This window comes from Octodon degus, unplaced genomic scaffold (genome assembly GCF_000260255.1).
Source record: "Octodon degus isolate 3935 unplaced genomic scaffold, OctDeg1.0 scaffold00120, whole genome shotgun sequence".
In the NCBI taxonomy this organism is placed as follows: Eukaryota; Metazoa; Chordata; class Mammalia; order Rodentia; family Octodontidae; genus Octodon; species Octodon degus.
The window spans coordinates 5,872,812-5,887,722 of record NW_004524696.1 but is presented as its reverse complement, the minus strand read 5'-3'; positions in this window follow the sequence as shown (position 1 = coordinate 5,887,722).

The window sequence follows — 14,911 nt, the reverse complement described above, 5'->3', positions numbered from 1 at the left end:
GAAAAGAATGCACTAGATTTTCCAAGTTCTAAGTATCCAAACCCTATAGATTGGCAGCCCGGTGCTCATCAATTGGTTCTAGGAAGATCAATGACACAAAAGTGGCAAGCATCGAACTAATTGTTTTAGCTTAAAAAGACAGTGATTCACAAGGCAATCCACACTTACAAGTTCAACCTTGCACTTTGAGTATCAAGTGATTGGACAGCATTTTTGCAGCAAGGTGCATAAAGCACAAAATCTGCAGGTTTACAAAGAAGCCAAGTGCTAAAGTTTGACTGTAAAAGCAATTTAAACACAAAGCTGTATATGCACTGCTTGGTGTTTGTGAACACCTAGTTTATGTGAACTGCTATGCAAATAGCTTCACAGTCAGCTGTCCCTCTAGTTGACATGAGTGTCACTGTCCTCTGAGTCCCACCTACACAGGAGTTCCATAGTTGTCCCTTCAGAAATTAGTACACAACTGCTGCGGCAAGCAGAAACACCAAAAGAGTCCTCAGGGTTTGGAAGTAGATTTATTCACTTTGGTGGGAACTGACAGGTATCATTTCCAGAATATCAGGCCTGAATCGCTGGTGGTCTAGGGCTTATATTGGGTCAACAAGTGCAGAAGAATAGATTGTCAAAAGGGGCTTTGTTTGTACTATGTGCATCATAGTGAACAGCTAGGCATCACAGTGACCAGCTGAAGCAGCTGGAGCCAGAACAAGAACTATCACGTAAGGAGGTGAAGTATACTGGCAGGGGGCAGGGGCATTTCCTGTTACACAACCACCTGCTTAGATCCTCAGACTTGGGCAACAGAACTGGAGTAGACGGTGGAGAAATGGAGAATCAAGACTTCTTGATTTTCATCTCTTAGGGAAACACTTTGAAACCTTCAGACAGGTAAAAGAAACAAAATATTTCACTCCAATATTAAGCACAGCCTCACTTACAGCTGGAATGTGGCAGCTGGGACACAGTCTGCAGCTGGACTGAGAGGCTATGCTCCCCAGCATTTCCCTTGGACAGAAAACACAATTACTGAAACACCAGCACATTTTCATCAATAAACTAAATTCACTTAAGATAATAGTTTTAATTGTCTTCCATATGCTTTTGAAATTGTTGCCTTATTTGATTAGTTTGAGAAAATTATGTAGAGGCTTTGGGAGGATTTGATAGTTGGGGAGGTCAGGTTGATTCTACAAATGAACATCATAAAGCCTGAGAGTAAGGTATCTGGTGCACGGGCTCTTGGCGGTCTTTCATTTTTCTAGTCTTCATTGTTGAGGCCATCCAGAGAAGGAATGACCATTGAAAGGAGGAGACAATCATTGAGGTTTTGTGAAAGAAAAGAATTGGTTTTGGCTGTCAGAGAAGAGTAAAAGAAGAAGAAACACACAGAAGACTGGTAATATAGCTCATGGTGGAGCACTTGCAAGATTCTTGATCCAGCCCTTCTCACTGCAAAAACAGAACTTCAGCAAGAGGCAGTGAGCAGAGGTGACCACGCACTGGAACTAAGGTCCCACTCGCTGGTGACAAGCATGCTGAGCATGGCATACATGTCCAGAGACAAATATCAGTGAGAAAATGGTTCAGAGAAATAAACTTCCACAGGTTCTGAGTTGGCACAAGTTCATTTTGGATTTCAGATTTAATAAATGACCACAACTGTCAGAATGTAAAAAAGAAAGCTGAAACTATGCAAAGAAAAATCAATTGGTCCCTGAAGTCGAGTGAATGCCATTATTCTTAGACAAAAGGATTGCAGAACAGATTGTAGGCTATATAATTGATGAACATACCAATATATTTAAGGGACAAGAACTTAAAAATAAGCAGATTCTAGTTTGCATTAGGAGCCTTATTTTAATGTATGCTTAGTGATGTCTGTGATTTTTTTTTGACAGAGCACAAATAACTCAGCTGTGTAACACTCATCTGAAATTTAATTACAGCAGTTCTATTCTCACCTGGAGGAACCCCATCTTCTCTGTGAGACATCCTGCTGGCAGCAACCAGGCCCTCCTGGAACCAGTTGTCACCCACACATTGGAGTCTGCTCTATGAGATTCGCTCTCCCTGGGTCTGTGAGCAGCCAGGGGCTGTTCCCCACTTCAGCATGTGCTGGAGAGGAGCAGGGAAACAGGGGATCTGCATCTAGATGCCTCATAGAAAGTGCAACTTTTGCTCCTTTGAAGCTGGGAGAATTTGGGCTGTGTGTGTGTGTGTGTGTGTGTGTGTGTGTGTGTGTGTCTTTGTCTGTGTAAGCAGGTTAGTAAAATAGCCAAAGACAACTAATCACAATGAAACACTGAGGCCTTGTGATCCCAGGAAATTAGTCTCCAACCCATTTCTAGCACCCAATTACCCTGGACTGGGCAGAACTGAACCAGTTAGGAGGAAAAGAGCACTTGAAACAGGTCCAGCACATAGGAATTCACAATGCAGGTTAGCTTGGCTTTTGATATAAGTAAATGTGAAAAACCTGAAGGCATGTTTCTTTAGATGGAACAAACTACCAAATTCAAACTTGAAGTACATATATAAATATTGTGTATTAGTGTGCACCCCAAAGCACTCCAATATTAAGCACAGCCTCACTTACAGCTGGAATGTGGCAGCAGGAACACCCAGTCTACAGCTGGACTGAGAGGCTATGCTCCCCAGAATTTCCCTTGGACAGAGGACATAATTACTGATAACACCAGCACATTTCCATCAATACACTAAATTCACATAAGATAATAGTTTTAATTGTCTTCCATATGCTTTTGAAATTGTTGCCTTATTTGATAAGTTTGAGAAAATTACGTAGAGGCTTTGGGAGGATTTGATGATACTTGGGGAGCTCAGGTTGATTCTACAAATGAACATCATTAAAGCCCGAGAGTAAGGTATCTGGTGCACGGGCTCTTGGTGGTCTTTCATTTTTCTAGTCTTCATTGTTGAGGCCATCCAGAGAAGGAATAAAGTTCAAGAACACAGGGAACTTGGGGTGGCAATGCTACATCCTACGAACACACTTGACTTGTTCATTGGTGACCAGCGTTTGAAAACTTGCTTATATCCTCGATGCTTGACTAAGGGCCCAGGCTGAGAGATACTCTGGTTCTGATGTGCGCCACTCTCCCACATACCCTCGTTTCCTTTTGAGGATTGCTTTCAAGTTTGTTTATATATTTATTTATTTATCATTTTGAAAATACCATATCTACTTTCTCTGCATTGCTTATGAGCATTTGAGGAAACATGAAATTAAATATGCATACTATGTTTTGGGGGCAGAACTGGGCTTTTCTTTCAAACCAATTTCTCTCTACTCCTTTACAGAATAAAGCAGAGGTAAACCCCTGGAAGACAGGGCCTAGCTGTTGCTCCTCCACCCTCATCTTTGGCTGCTCCTCTGCAGCAAGGAGTTTTTGTGATTGTTCTCTGATCCATGCATGAGTAGAAGAGACTGCCTAGGCAGGTGCTGCTGCTTCCCTTCTGGCCAGAGAGCTTTCTCCTCAGTGTAAACACATGTGCTTCTAGGTTACTTCTGGGTTTTGCTTTTGCTTTCCAGGTGCAGGCAGAGCGGCACGTTGGTTCATGAACTTGATGCTTTCCATGCTTCTGTTGTAAACCAAGTTGGATGAGAGCCCAATCAAGTTCAGTGGTTAGGTTCAACACTGTCCTTATGGGGAAATTTGATTTGGTTCTTGTCCAGTTCAGTGTGGAACCAGAATCAAGGAGAGGGTTGATTCTGTGAACTGAGGGATGGCACTGTATTCTGCAATGCCTGTGAATTTACCTCTCCGAGAACAAAGGTGGCTCTTTCTTCCATATGTGCTGTCCACAGGATGAAAAACTAAGCCAGCCACCAAATACTTAAAGAGTTGATTTGTCCTCCTGGACGCTTCCCTAATTTTGACTCAATGAGTCTCCTCTGCACTAACATTTCTTATGCATTCTCTTTGGTGTTTGGATAATTTTCAGTCTCTTTAAAAACAGTTTGAGGGCCAGGGAGATAGCACAGTAGAATAAGTGCTTGCCTGGCAAGCACAAGGCCCTGAGTTCAATCCCTGGTACCACAAAAATAAATAAATACATAAATATATAAATAAATTTAAAAAAAATAAAAATAAAAACAGTTTGTCCTTTCAAAATTAGAGTCGTTATTATGAGATTTTTGAATACAGGATATAGCTCAGTAGCACAAGTGCCTGCCTAACAAATGGAATTCCCTGAGTTCAAAAACACCAATCAACCAACCAATGAACAAAAAACAATGAGTTATTATGGGAAAGAACAGTAGAAAAATAGCTAATTATCTACATTTACAGATTTTTAATATTTAAGAACATGTCACATCATTATAATTCACTTAATTGTAAAATGTTTTAGCCTTTAAATAGTATAAAAATAGAAGAGTATAAAAATTAAATTTTAGGGGCCAGGTGACGGCTCAGTAGGATAAGTGCTTGACTGGCAAACGCAAGGATCTGAGTTCAATCCCCGGTTCAGAAAAAAAAAATTAAATTTTGAAAATGACTGTCATATTCTATTTTTTTGTAGAAATATATATTGAATGAGAAGATCAGACATGAGCCTTATAACACTGTGGATGTTAGTATTCTGCCTCACTTCCTGAGGTTAACAAAGCAAAGAAATTATAGGGGTCTGGGGAGATAACTCAGTGGAATAAGTGCTTGTCTGACAAGCAGAAGGTCCTGAGTTCAATCCTTGGTACCACAAAAATAAAGAAAAGAAAATTGTGCTAGTGTCGATGTGTTCAGTGCCTGGCCAACAGATCGATGATTGGATGATTTCACATATGCTGATATTCCAGACAGCTTCTTCCAAATCCATCATATGATGAAACAATTAGTCTTAAAGTCCTCATAGATGCAATATTAAGAGGTTTCTTTCTTTTAATTCCCCTTTACATCAATTGTGAGTGCTGCTCTCTCTGTGGTCTACACTGGGATTAAAATCTGATCCTCTGGATGGATATTTGACAAACTGCCAAATGTTCTTCTTCTGTTCAATTTTTTTTTCTCCAGAAAGTGAAAAAAAGATTACTTCTATGGGAACATATTATGTTCAAATAGTTCTCCATTTTCAGGAACTGATGACAGCTGTCGGGAGAAAGTATTACATGTGTGGAGAGACCCAGCAATGCAAAAGCACAGTGATTATATCAAGACAATATGGTGCTTGCCACTGCCTGGGTGGGAAGGGGAGAGTATGAGATGCACTTGTGCGTGCATGATGTGGCTCGCCACATGGTGAGCAAGGCCGCCTTGAGGGATCATAGGAAGTGCGAAAGTGCTATGAGCAGAGTGATCCATGCTCCCTGCGTGGAGCCCAGCAATGTGGGTCCCTTGACTCTTTTGGTGTAATTATTCTTCATTTGTCCTGAATCCAGTCCTAAATATAAATGGCTCCAGCTATCACCAAATAAATTCTAGAATAAGCCAGAAATTCAAATTATGCAGTTAATTTTTAAACATTCTACCTCCCATGGGAAGATATGCATTTAAAGAAATGACTTACATGACACACAGTGTTGCTCTGTGGTTTTGATGACAATGATGATGATGGAACTTGGATTTGTATGTGACACCAGGGTATGGGCAAAGGAAGACCTACTGCTTTGGGCGTGAAGCGGGCCTGAACCACCTTTTGTTCCATTTTTGGTATGAATTCTATGAGTATTGTTCAATTTAAAGAGCTACTGCTTTATAAGTTTAATCACTTTGCATCTGCAAATCCTGCCCTTTTGCCAGTAGCATGAGCAGGTGCCATGTATGCTGAATGATATGCAAGTCAGAAAAACAGATTTACTCATTCTTTACTCTGATCTATCAGTTCCACTCAACTTTGTAGCTGGGAGAATGCAAAATAATATTTTAAGGAAATCTGATTCTCAAGGCTGTTGTGCTTCCTTATACATAAATTACCCTTAAACCACAGTGGTTATTGAAATAAAATTTCCATTTCTCTTACATTGACAATTCTTGTGGGGAGAAAGGGAATTCCTTTTTCCAAGCTGGATGAGCAAAATTGTCCTTGACATCAATGTGATTATTACAGTCATGCTTTTTATTTTTAATATTTTCCTCTTGACAGATTTATTTCTTTTCAGATCAGAAATATTTCTTGTGAGGAAAATATATATAGCTCCTGTATGTTTTCTGATACTGAAAATTACCAGATGCCAAGCTGTGAACATAAGGAAATTGAAGACCCTTGCAGGTGACCTTAAGGACCACAGAGGTGGAGAATTGTGATATAGCAGCTTAGGCAATTTCATTGTGGCTGCTTGGTTCGTGAAAAATGAGAAATAGGTTTTCTATTACTAAATATAATGAATTTCCTTTCTGTCCTGTCACAAATTGTCAAACTTCATTGAGTAGAAGAAAGATCTGGACCAAACATTTATGAATACCCATGTTGAGCAGGGGGGTGAAAGCTGTATGAGGTTAGAGCATTTTATCTAGGCCTAAAACTTTAAACTAATATAGTTAGTGTATAAGGGTCATGCTGGACAAGCTGTGACTTATCAATAAAATGCATATATATGTATTAAATTTGGATGCATATTATATAAGATATATCTCTATCTATCTATCTATCTATCTATCTATCTATCTATCTATTTATCTATCTACCTACCTACCTATCTGTCTGTCTATCTGGCTATCTATACTTGTGTTGCTTTATTTATTAAATATCACATCAAAGTGGTTCCATAAGGGGGTTAACACTTTCCAGACAATACAGTGTTAATACGTTTCATGAAACAATGCTGATAAATGCAGGCAATTACATAAGATCCAGTGATCACCAATACAATTAGGAGAAATAAATGATGGGGAGATGCCAGGCACTGCAGGATGGGTGCTACCTTACTCGAAGGTCAGTACTGTCCAGCAAATAAACAATATTTCCATGGTCTCTGCATTCTTTATGCTGAATAGTAGAGTGTGTGTGTGTGTGTGTGTGTGTGTGTGTGTGTGTGTGTGTCTTTGTCTGTATAAGCAAGTTAGTAAAATAGCCAAAGACAACTAATCACAAAGAAACACTGGGCTCTTGGTGGTCTTTCATTTTTCTAGTCTTCATTGTTGAGGTCATCCAGAGAAGGAATGACTGTTGAAAGGAGGAGACAATCATTGAGGTTTTGTGAAATAAAAGAATTGTTTTTGGCTGTCAGAGAAGAGTAAAAGAAGAAGAAACACACAGAAGACTTGTAATATAGCTCATGGTGGAGCACTTGCAAGATTCTTGGTCCAGCCCTTCTCACTGCAAAAGCAGAACTTCAGCAAGAGGCAGTGAACAGAGGTGAAAATTCACAGGCATTGCAGGATACAGTGCCGTCCCTCAGTTCACAGAATCAACCCTCTCCTTGATTCTGGTTCCACACTGAACTGGACAAGAACCAAATCAAATTTCCTCATAAGGACAGCGTTGAACCTAACCACTGAACTTGATTGGGCTCTCATCCAACTTGGTTTACAACCAGAAGCATGGAAAAGCAAAAGTCCACAACCCTGGGCCAAATACAGTTGTGCCCTCTCAGTGATAAAACCATCTTCCACAAAATCATTCCTGGGTACCAATGTCAGGAATGCTTTTCTAGAGGGTGGTTTATGAACTTAGCAAAAACTGGCCATTCTTCTTGACCTTTGGTCACTTGACAAGGCTTGAAATATTACACAATCCTGTCAACACACTACTTGCTAAGAAGGAAAGACTGGGGCTGGAACTGAGTGACCAAATTCCCCTCTCTGGCATGTCCATGTGGTCACCCAGGACAGCTGTCTAGAGTTACTCCCTGAGACATGAGGGAACACTACTTCTTTCAGTTATGTGAGGAGAGACGTAATGTCCATGGAATCTCTCTCAAGGTTGCTGAAGCATGAGAAACATCCCAGCATTATGGTTTTTTTAAAATTGAAATCAGAAGGGATAAAGTGATAATATCCAAATATTATTGAAAATGAGGCTTAATGGAATAGGGATAATAATTGGTAATTCTCAGAAAACAATTAACCAAGGTGGGGATGATGGTAAGCATCAATAATCACAGCAGTATGGAGGCAGAGGCAGCAAGACTGCATATGTCAGCCCAGCCTGGGCAACTAAGTGACTTAATGAGCCTAAAGTCCTAAATTCAAACTCTAGTATTATACAGACACCATACACAAAGGCACACACCTGTAAACCTTGAATGAATGATAAAGACCTACTTAGCTGTATGGCAGTTATGGGAGACAGAACTTGATGTGCTTCCAAGCATTTGTCATAGTAAGTGAACATACTCTTTCTTTCCTTCTTAATTAAGCAAAAAGTATAGAAATTATAAAATGTTTAGGTCACTCCACAACAACAGGCTTAGAAAAAGAAGAGTCCAGTAGAGTCACACAGCAGAAAGAGAGGCAGAGAAAGAGGGAGAATAGCTGTATTGATGGAAATGGTAGCATACAACCATGAATGAATGAATGAGTGGGAATGGAGGCAGTCCAAGGAAATCAACACAGAAAAGAAGGGTGTCTCTGTTCATTTTATGTGTACTTGTAGCAATCACATTTCAGAAATATCATTTCAATCAATCTCCAAGGAACATTCAGCATTTTAGTGATAAATCACAGAGATTCTGAAATCAAAAGCACATGGATGGCTCTCATGAAAATCAGAATGTAATCTATTCTCCTGCCACCAGGCCCAGAAGCATTCAATGTGCTATCTCTAAATTTTCAAGAAGTCGTATGGAGGGGCACACAGTTAAAAAATAATTCCAAACACTGTATGACATATAGATCACGCCTCCCACCCATTCCTCTCAGTCTCTGGGGACCACGAAGCTGTCAGCTCTACAGCTCCAGGACCCAGATCTGTGCATGCTCATTTGGCTCAAGAGACAGAGTCTTCCAGTCTCCACAGTGGAAGTGGACTACTTAGGTCTTAGAAAGTGCTTTTTGATTTAATTTTACACTGACTTCATTGATAGAACACTGGAAGATTCTCTTTATGTCACAGCCGCAGACCCAGAGCCATGCCATTCACTGCTTCATGGAGCTTTACCTGCTTACTTCATCTCTACCAACTGCCCTGTGGAATACCCAGGGGTCCCTGATTGCTTATATTTGAGAACTTTATGCACAAACCACAATCCTACTTTCCAAGTCCACAGTCTTTTTTCTTTCATTCAGTGAGCTTTTATCAGTTAACTACATTGCCAAAAGTCCCTGTGATATTTTAGATTGTGGTAAGTATTAAAGATAATAAATACAGTCAGGAAGGGAAATAAAAATAAAAAGTTGAGGGACTAGGGAGATATCTCAGTGGAATAAGTTCTTGCCTGGCAAGTGCATGGTCCTGAGTTTGATCACTGGTACCATCAGAAAAATAAAAATAAATGAAGCTTAGACTTGTAGTGTTCCTCCTGTTTTCAGCCTACCCAGCACTGGTATTACAGGCATGCACCACCACATCAGGTCTTGGTGAGCACCTGGGGGTGGGGCGGGTGCAGCATGTGGAACTTGGGATTGAACCCTGCTCCTTGTGCTTGCCTAAGCAGACACTTAGTCTGCTAAGCTATCTTGCTGTCCCTATATATGATGCATTTTAGACAGAGTTGTATGAAAGGAATAATGCAGCAAAGAAGAGAGGAAGAAAATGCAGGTAGTCTTATAAAATTAACATTGTTGATAGAGTTCTCAATGACTGTATAAGCAGAAGAAGCTTAATGATCTTAAGAAGTCAGAGCCTGAGCCAAGAAGCATCCTAGGTTGAGAAGCCAGGGAGCAGGCATGGCCTCTCCAAAACTCTGTATCAGTCTCATTCCCATCACTGGAGAAAAAAACCTAATATGCATAACTTAAAGGGGAGAGGTTTACTTAGCCTTACAGTTTCAGAGAAGCCAATCTTGGGTTGACCTGCTCCAAGGCAGAAAGAGCATGGATGAAAAGACTTGGTAGAGGAGAACTACTCACCATGGCCTGCAGGAAGCAGAGAGAAAAGGGAGAAGCTAGTGAGAAGAATATTACCCAGCCAAGTGATGTTCCCAGTTAGCTACCTCCACCCAGGCCCGAGGTCCTAACAGCATATCCAGCTACTGAAACTGAACTCATGGATTCATCCGTGCACTGACTGTATCACACGCACGATCCAAGTACCTTCTAAAAGTCCCACATCTGGACACATGAGACTTATAGAGGACATTTTATACCCAAACCAAAGGGCCTGGAATAGCAGGCCTAGAGGCCAGAGAGGCAGCCTTCCTGCCCTTACACCCCTCTTGCAAGCCCTTTCATTCACTGACTTCCCTCATGTTCTTCATTTTTTTCTCATGAGGAATGTTTTCCAAAGTGCACAGTAGAGAAAGAGTTACATGTTGATACCTAAATGAGCGAGGAAAAAGAACAAGATGACTTGACTGCTGTCATTCGGTTCTGCTGGAAGGTCCAGAAGTCTGTGATCTGGTAAATACCTGAAATTGTTGGTATGTTGCTGAAAAACTTTAGAAAGCTTTGGTGAGCCATCAGAAAACCAAAGTTCTGCCAATAGTAAGCACATTTTCTGAATGAGGAGAAAATGAATCTTGAAACTTGTTGAGTGACCCTAATTTCATAATGAGGGGGCCCCTTGATCTTGATAATAAATCAAGTGTTCACCAACATTGATTGAAACAGCAGTAGGGAAGCAGGACAAAACTCTCTTTGTCCAGAAAGCTGAGTGCCCGGTGGTATTTCCCTACTTTCCTTCTGTCTTCTCTGCTATGATAGTGGAAGGAAACTGCCAATGTCTAGGCTCTGGACTCTGATCTCCTTCACTTGCTCAACAGCTCACTTCTGCTGCACTATCAGAGAAGCCTGCTCCATGTGACCTTCCTCAGAAGCAGCCCTGTTTCTCTTTCTTTCCTCCTGGAAAGTCAGCAGAGATGCCTGCTCTTACCTAGCCTCTGCACTCTACCCCACCTCTTTCAAATTTGTTATACGGTGTTTTAGATTTTTTATCTTTACCTTTATCAATTCACAAATCTTCTTGTAATGCTATTCTAAAACAAGAAGGCCAAAGGTTATCTGGAGGAATGCCCTGTGACATTGCCTACCACATGTTGCCTTGGGATTCAGCTCTTTTCTACTGGGACATCTCAAGATTTCACTGTACAGCAACCCAGATGTAGAAGACTTTCTCCTCAGCCCTCCATGTTGAATGTTCCCTTCAGGGCCACATTCTTCCCCTGAATATTGAAGATGTGCATTTTATCACTAGTGAAACATCATTGGAAGAGATATTGTGTACAGGGGGGTAGTAATGGGGGTAGTAATAAAGAGGAATATGTGTAAATCCACTAAATGAGGAAAACCAAGTAAGTTTGATGAACAGAAATTCAAATTGAAATTGCAATACCTGCAACTTTCATTGATGAAATTCAGCTGGAAAATTTATCCAATGTCAGTTACTTGGAAAAAAACCACAGTGCCTGCTAGGACTGGCAAAATTTGGATCACTGTCAATGTCAAGACTAGATGAAAAATTGAAGCAAGAAAATTCTCATGAATGTGCAGTTGAAAATAAGACACAATCATTACAGAAACTGCTGGACACTTTTAAGTTAATATCCATTTGCTTTTGTCCAGATAATTCATTCCTAGATATTAACCCAAGGAAAAAAATTTCCTTCTATTGGTCAGTTTTCTGTTCCTATCACAAAATTCTTGAGAAAAACAACTTAAAAGAGAAAGAGTTACTTTGGATCTGAGTTTCAGAGGTTTCAGTCTATGGCTGCTGCCCCCATTGCTCTTCAGCCTAAGGTGAGACAGAGAAATATGTGGAGCATAAGAGCTGCTCACCTTGGAAGGAAATGGGCAGGAAGTAAGAACCAGAGAGCCCAGAAGCAGGCAGGGCTCTCTTTCAACAAAGGTGTGCTTCCATGACCTGTGTCCTCCAACTGGGCTACACATTCATCTGTGAACTCACTCCTGAGTTGGCTGATGAGGGAACTACCTCATGTCCAGGCCCAACCTCTGAGTACAGGAGCCACCATTTTGGTGACATTTTACATGCAAACCATAACATATATCCACAAAGAGACCAAGGAAAGAATGCTCATAACAACTTCAGCCATAATAACAGCAACAACAGAGGAGCCATATCCTCAGCATTCAACCACAAGCAACTATGTTAATAACCTATTATCAGCTCATGTGATAGGATGGCCCTGCACAAGGAAAGGAAATAGGCTGCTCCTGTACACAGCATTATGTGTGAATCTTACAGACATTTCAGGTGAATGAAGCCAGATCCCACCATGACAAACTATGCTTCATCTTTACCATGTTACAGCATAGATAAAATGCTTTTCAGATGAGGAAAGCTAGAAAAATGACAGGATCTAACAGTGAGGGTGCTTTGCTGAAGCAGAGCTCTAGGGGCCTTTTGAATGCTGACATTACACTAAGTTTTGATAGGGGTGTGGTACATATGTATATGCAAGTATCAAATTAAAGTTTGAGTCAAGAGTGCTAATTTACAAGCATTTTACCTAAAACAAAAGTTAAAAAAATTCTAAATACATGTGATCTCTAGTTAGCTTTGCCTGATAGCAATGCTGAAATTTGATCAGTGAATAAACACTGAGGGAATGAGCCCAGGCTTCCCAAACCTGAGCAACACAATAATTGGAAAAGCAAGGATGAACTGTGCTGGGTTGAGGTGGTATTTCACGTGTTACCCAGCCAGCAAGACCCAGCAACCGTCACTGCTGGGGGCAGGAGCTCACTGAGCAACCCCGATGTCCCACCGCCACCCCACTAGGTGATCCAGGGTTCCTAGGGGAAGCACTGATGTCCAAATTGGCCTAAGGAAAGCCACAGTCAACCCAGAGCACCTTTCAGGAATTAAAAAGTGCCCTTAAAACCACAAGGCTTTACCAAAAGGTACAACTTAGATTTGTAATAGATCTATCTGAATCACAAACAACCAAATATCAAACTGAGAATAATGACCTTTATTGCACTCAATAACGAATGTGTGCACTAATAACAAAATGAATAAATTAATGAATGACATAGAAGGAAGCTCTTCCAAGTACTAAAATACCTGCTAATAATAGCAGAATGATAAAATTAGAAAATCATCAATGTGTGTTTAACAGAGGGTAAACAATTAATGAGACCGGAATCTCACAGATTCTCAAAACATTTCCCATCAAATTTCTTAATAATAACAAAGTGAAAATGTGAAATTTCTGTGGAAACTTAACCAAATCTTTAATACTGAATTACTTCTGTTAAGCCAAAATAGGTATAAAACTTTAGGTTTAGTATATAGATTAATACTTTTCATCAAAGTTTGGATGTTTCCATCCATAATTTCAAGTATATTTTGCTCATTTCTTTCTCTTTTCTTGATATTTACATTACACTTATATTCTTGTTTCAATGTTGATCTACATTTCTCCTAGACCCTGATTATCATTCATTCTTTTTATGCTTTCTGTTCTTTTTTTTTTTTTTTTTTTTTTTTTTTTTTTTTTTTTTTTTTTTTTGGTCAGCTCAGCCCACCCTCAGGGTGTGGCTGGAGTGGCATGTGGTGTTCGGGATTGGACCGTGGTCCTCTGCACCTTGCCTAAGCAGGCTTTTAGACTGCTGAGCTATCTCGCTGGCCCTTGTTCTCTGTTCTACAGATTATAAAATTACTGTCTTCAGGTCTGCTGAATCTTTCATTTGCTGGCTCAGGTCTATCAGTGTGCCAGGTGGTGAATATTTCATCTTCATTGTTGTATTTCTTAAATCCAGTGTATCCTTTTGCTTGCTCTTCATATGAATTGAAGCATTTTGCAGTTATATTCTTTGTTTGATTTCCTTAATTTTCCTCAGAACTCTTTAACTTCTTGAACATGTAAGACTTGACCTGAAGTCCTTGTCTCTTAAAACTACAGCAGTCCTCCCTTGCAAATAGCTCCCATGATGTGCTTTGCCCTTTGTGTGGGGGTTACATTTACCATTTGCTTGCATTTCTCATCGTTCCATGTTGGAAATGTGACATCTTAGATAATACTTTGTAGCAGCATTGTATAATTGATTCTCTTTCCTCTATGGGGTTTGTGACATGCACAGATATCCATGACAAAATCTGATTGTCAGGGCCAGGGAGATGGCTCAGTAGAACAAGTGCTTCCCTGGCAAACACAAGGGCCTGAGTTCAGTGCCCAGTTCTGTCAAAAAACAAAAAAACAAAATCTGATTGTCTCAAGTGCAAAGTTAGAGGCAAGGAAGTGCTGCCACGAGTGCAGCAGTTTTGTTTCTGATTATTAAAACTAGGAGAAGTAAATGTCACCCTAGAGAAATATGTCTAAGAAAATACAGATTATTTTGTGTTATGATACTCTTATACTTTTCAAATTAATCTTAGATATCATTAAATAATGAAAGAGCTGATATTATTTCTCTAACTCACTAGACAGCTTCATGTTCATAAATAGCTGCTACTTGTATGCACTGTCACGCCAACTAAAATTTTTAATAAGGATAGAAGAACAAGGATTCACTGTAATATAAATATTTCTTGAGACTATTGACAATTAATCAATAACTTGGAAAACTATCTGAAAATATCTATTTTCCTGTCTTCAGTTCCATAAAAATGTTATTTCAAGGCAAATAAAAGTTATCAAGAGTTTGTAATTGGTAAAATAGCATGCATTTGAAAGAGCTTTAAAATCTTTGACTCTAAGAATTTGCTTTTATCCACAGAGCCCTCTAGTGGAGTAATGTTTGTTAAGAATAAATCTGCACAAAAACAATCTAGGTTTAGAAACTGACATTTTTCTTTCCCATTACTATAAAATCTGAGTTTGGAATATTTTAGGAGAAGTGTCTAACCCATGTTTTATTCATTTTCCTATCAACAATATATTTGCCTAGGA